The sequence below is a fragment of the Primulina eburnea genome, chromosome 12 (assembly GCF_022965805.1).
Source record: "Primulina eburnea isolate SZY01 chromosome 12, ASM2296580v1, whole genome shotgun sequence".
NCBI lineage: Eukaryota > Viridiplantae > Streptophyta > Magnoliopsida > Lamiales > Gesneriaceae > Primulina > Primulina eburnea.
Window position 1 is genome coordinate 5,336,997 of NC_133112.1, and position 6,241 is coordinate 5,343,237.

Below are 6,241 nucleotides of genomic sequence, written 5' to 3' on the forward strand. Positions count from 1 at the left end.
TTTCACTCGCCAATTCCGAGAGTTCCAGAGCGTTTTAGTCGTTTCTGATGGGTTTCTAGTCTTTTCCCGAGGTTCGGGCACTAGCGGGGAGCTACTGGTTATGTAGCGGAGCTGTGCTCTAGTTGGGGGCTAGCGGCATCAGTGGGCTGACTACGGACGCAGGTATAGTTCTGGGTTCTCTTTGAGATTTGGGAGTATCTATTAGTCTAGTTAAGGCTTTTAGATGTGGTTTAGTGATATGGTATCACTTGGATTGTAGGCTTGATTCTAGGGCTGATTGCTAGGATCTACTGGTTTGAGGTACGAAAGTACTATCCGAGATAGCAGGATTGAGTATGCTTTACTATGTGTTGCATGTTTATATGTTGCATTATTATCTGTCATATGATGCATGGTTTATTATGCGGCATTTGCATAATCATGTTGAGCCTGATTATCTTTGAGATAGCCTGTTGAGAGGGTGCTCAGCCCTCGTTTGTTGTGGATGGTTGGACCCCGTTGGCCGACGGTGGTCAGGTCACCGGTATATCCACAGGTTTATTTTGGTATGGGAGCCACCTCCTGGTGCGACGGCGCAGAATGCTACATACCTTGACGTCATTTACCTGAGCAGTATTTCGATATACCCAGATCCTGGTATCCAGTACATTTTGCATACATGCATGTCATAGTCTTGTATACTCATGCTTTCGGTGCTGAGCGTTTTATGCTCACGTCCTCGGTTTATCTCTGTTTTGGACACCCTATTCGATGGGGCAGGTCTCAGGTTGGACGGTCCAGGAGGGAGTGGACAGGGAGCTGGCAGAGGTTGACCTGTAGTTGTTGGTATTTGTTCTTGGTATTTAGTTCGATCTGGTTGTTTAAGTATTTTGTACTTACAGATTCGATTGGGTTGTATTACTGTTTTTCCGCTGTTTACCTGATTCAGTTTTAAATGTTAATTTTGCATGCTTAAGTTCTGATTAGTAGGTGATTCTGGAACGGGTCACTACAGTAGGTTTATTATAGTAATATTTAGATGTAGTAGGTCTATCAGCCCATTTGATTTTATGAATTTCATTATCAGAATGATTATTAATTTTATCTAATTCTTCAAATTCTTCATTAAGAGTATTTAAATTAAGATTTCTAAATTTTTCTTCTAATAATTTTTCTATAACAGAAACAGAAGATTTAAATTTAAAATCTTTAATATCAGGAGGGGATTGAATTGATGAGGTAGCAACAGAAACAATATTATTTTCTGGTTCTTCTATATGAACATCTGGTTTAATTTTATTAATAGCTAAAATAATTTTATCAATACGATCTTTAAGAGAATTAATCTCTTCTCCTATAATCGTAAGATATAAATTTGTATAATTTTGTTTTTCAATTATCTGATTAATATGTTTAACAGTAATTTGTAACATATCATTCTCAAATAATTTTGAAAAAGCAGTAAAATTTAAAATTTTATTATTCTTTTCTATAATAAAAGATTGTTGAGGAGGATAAACAGATTTTTGAATCTGTCCCGAAGAAAGTTTATAATTTCTTTCAAGAATAGAAATATAATCTATAATAAATGTTTTAAAAAACCAAGGAACAAAATGTATTAATTTATTTTGGTTTTCACAATATTTATAAAATTTTGAAACAATATATTCAAACTCTTCTTCAGAAAAACTTTTAAAGTACCAATCTCTGAAAGATTCCCATTTGGGTAAATAAAATTCTGCATTGATCTTTGCTCTAGCAGAAGATCCTTTAGTAAAATCAATCTTTGATTTACTATCCATTAAATACTAAAATTCATTTCTGAAACTGTATCAGTTTCTCTAACTTTTTGAAAGTTACTTTTATGAACTATATTAGTTTGATTTATAATTAAATCATCTACTGTATTAGTAGATTCTAATTCTTCTCTAACTTGAGAAGTAGAAGCTCTAGAAGTTTGTGGTATATCAACCATATAATCTAGAGGAGAAATAAAAGAGTGACTAGATCTTGATCTAGCATAAACAGAAGAGGGTAATAATCTTCTTTGTTCATTATTAAACTGTATTTGAACAGATCTAATTATTAAATTAATAAAATAATAATAATATCATATTATTATATAAATAATATTATAATTTTTAATATAAATATTTATAATTAAAAATAACAAAAAATAAAAGTTAACTTTCCCTGTGCCATTTTGGCGCAGGGAATAAATTGATATATCATTCGTAATTTTATTTCATTAAAAAAAATAAAAATTCATACAATATAGAAATTATAGGATCTTCTAATTTCATTAGATTAAGTTTGATAATGATTTTTATTAAATGACACAAGGGATATTTTTATCCGATTTACTTAACATGATTATTAACGGAATGCTGCTTAATATATGTATATAGAGATTAAGTAATAATAGAATTTCATTTTCTACATAAGATATATGATCATATACGTTTTAAAATTTATATACCTCATTCGAATTTAATGTAATAAACACTTTAGTCCTGAAAAATTGTCTTATAATGTACAACTATTCAAATTAAACATACAAATTATTATCATTATGTTTGAATCATCAAAAGATCATTTTAGTTTTTACTACATGTTTCATACTTTTTTACCCTTGTAATTAATAAAAAAAATTATATAAATACCTATTTTTGTTGGTTATATTCTCTTTTCACTCATCACCAATGTATTTGGATGACATTTATTTTTAATTTAAATATTTTTTATGTAAAATAAATAAATTCACAACTAATGATTGAACTTTTTGAAATACTTAGTTTTACTTACGAAATACTTAATTTTAATTTTAAAATACTTGATTTAGTAAATGAAATATGCATAACGTGTATTAAAATACTGGATGTTCGAATATGCAACGCAAATTAACTAAATGTTCTCATTTCCATCCAAGATGCATTTGGATGACACGTTCATTTCATTTAACTATTTTTTTTATTGGTAAAAAACAAATTGCAACTAAGTATTGAAGTTTTTCAAGTACTTATTTTTACTTGCGAAATACCTAATTTCAATTTTAAAATATTTGATTTGGTAATGAAAAACTCATAATGAATATTAAAATATTGAATATTCGAATATGCAACGTAAGTTCACCAAATGCTCGCATTTCTATTCAAGATGCATTTGGATGACATGTTCATTTCATTTAATTATTTTTTTATTGTAAAAAAAAAAAAATTTGTAACTAAGCATTGAATTTTTTCAAATACTTACTTTTACTTGCGAAATACCTAATTTCAATTTTAAAATACTTGATTTGATAATTGAGATATCTATAAAAGTTAATAAAATACTGGATATTTTAGTAGGCAATGTAAGTTCACAAAGTGCGCGCATTTTCATTCAAGATGCATTTGGATGAAATGTGCATTTCATTTAAATAGTTTTTTATTTAAAAAAAATAAATTCGCAACTAAGCATTGAACTTTTTTCATGTACTTAGTTTTACTTGCGAAATACTTAATTTCAATTTTAAAATACTTGATTTGGTAAATGAAATACTCAGAATGAGTATTAAAATACTGGATATTAAAATATGCAATGTAAGTTCACCAAATGCTCGCATTTTCATCCAAGATGCATTTGGATGATATGTTCACTTCATTTAATTATTTTTTTATTGTTAAAAAAACAAATTTGTAACTAAGCATTAAACTTTTTCAAGTACTTAGTTTTACTTGCGAAATACCTAATTTTAATTTTAAAATACTTGATTTGGCAAATGAGATACTCATAATAGGTATTAAAATAATGGATATTCGAATATGCAACGTAAGTTCACCAAGTGCTCGTATTTCCATCCAAGATGCATTTGGATGACATGTTCATTTCATTTAATTATTTTCTTTATTTAAAAAAAAATTGCAACTAAGTATATAACATTTTGAAGTACTTACTTTTATTTGCGAAATACCTAATTTCAATTTTAAAATACTTGATTTGGTAAATCAGATACTCAGAATGCGTATACTGGATATTCGAATATGCAATGTAAGTTCACCAAGTACTCGCATTTCTATCCAAGCTGCATTTGGATGACATGTTCATTTAATTTAATTGTTTTTTATTCTAAAAAAACAAATTTGCAACTAAGCATTGAACTTTTTTAAGTACTTAATTTTACTTGCGAAATACCTAATTTCAGTTTTAAAATAATTGATTTGGTAAATGAGATACTCATAATGAGTATTAAAATACTGAATATTTGAATATGCAACGTAAGTTCACAAAGTGCTCGGATTTCCTTCTAAGATGCATTTGGATGACATGTTCAAGAACTTTTCAGCAGCTACAAAGCTTTGAAAGAGAAAAATAAGCTTGAAGCGAATATTTGAAGATTTCCAGACAATGTTCTTCGAGAGAATAGCCTCTGATAGGAACGAGTAGCATAATCCGTGGATTTACAATTTACATAGGAATATAAAGTCGGATACCTGTCGATAGTCATAGTCCAGTAGGTCGAAATAAAACGACATGCAATTCACCCTTGATAAATAATTAAAGAGATTTAATTACTTCATTGAGTTGAATTAGTTTGACATAGCTTGAGAGGGCATGTTCAATTGGATAGGAAATCTCTTTGAAAGAATAGATCATTGTCGAACGAATTAAGTAGATTAGCGAGAGGTAGGTGAACCGAGATTCTCAACAAATTCATTTCTCATTGAACTTTAATCAATCTTTCTAGCTTATTTATTTCATCATTTAATCCTTGAACCATTTCATTGAGTTTTTATTTAATAATTGTAGTAGTAAACAATCATCTGAAGTATCGCTGCTAAAAATTGAATAACTGATAATAATAATTGAGAAATACAGTCCTTAAAGGAACTATATTCATACTCTTGTACACTATATTATTACTTGATATCGTGCACTTGCGATTATTTCTACCTTGAATATTATTAATTTTTACTAAGAATTTTACAATAAAAGTTTTGTCCGATCACTAAGTATTGAATATTTTGAAGTACTTACATTTACTTGCGAAATACCTAATTTTAATTTTAAAATACTTGATTTGGTAAATGAGATACTCATAATATGTGATATAATACTGGATATTTGAATATACAACTTAAATTCAGTCATGGTTGGTTTTTTCAACTAAGATTTATTAGAATACTTATTCATGTCATTTAAAGAAATGAACATAGTTCATTACTGATCCGTGGAGTAAGAGTAAGTTGTTTGTAGATCAAAATAAGCACTTACCTTTAACAAAAATATAGTAGCATACTTGTCCCGTAATAAAAGTAAGTTCTTTCTTTGTATACCGAAATAAATTGTTATTTTTATTTCATGAGGACTGATGAACAATGTATTTGTTAAAATTTCAAATGCATTGAAATTGCATCATGATGCATATTAGAAATATCAAGTATTTTATTACCTATTCTGAGTATCTCATTTACGAAATCAAGTATTTTGAAACTGAAATTAGGTACTTATCAAGTAAGCTAATTACTTTAAAAGTTTCATGCTTAGTTGAGAATTTGATATATTTTTTTACAAAATAGATATCACATGAGAAGGATATGTCGTCCAAATACATCTTTCAAGGAAAGACCAACACCTGGTGAACTTACGTTGCATATTCGAATATCCAGTATTTTAATACCCATTATGAGTATCTCATTTATCAAATCAAGTATTTTAAAATTGAAATTAGGTATTTCGAAAGTAAAAGTAAGTATTTAAAAAAATTCAATGCTTAGTTACGAATTTGTTTTTTTTTTTTACAATAAAAAAATAATTAAATGAATTGAACATGTCATCCAAATGCATCTTGAATGGAAATGCGAGCATTTGGTGAACTTACGTTGCATATTCGAATATTCAGTATTTTAATATTCATTATGAGTATTTCATTTACCAAATCAAGTATTTTAAAATTGAAATTAGGTATTTCGCAAGTAAAAATAAGTACTTGAAAAATTTCAATGGTTAATTGCGAATTTGTGTTTTTAAAAATAAAAAAATAATTAAATGAAATGAACATGTCATCCAAATAGATCTTGGATGGAAATACGATCACTAGGTGAACTTGCGTTACATTTTCAAATATCCAGTATTTTAATACCAATTTTGAGTATGTCATTTACTAAATCAAGTATTTTAAAATTGAAATTTAGTATTTCTAAGTAAAATAAAATATTTCAAAAGGTTCAATACTTAGTTGTGAATTTTTTTTAAAATAAAAAAATATTTTAATTCAATGTAG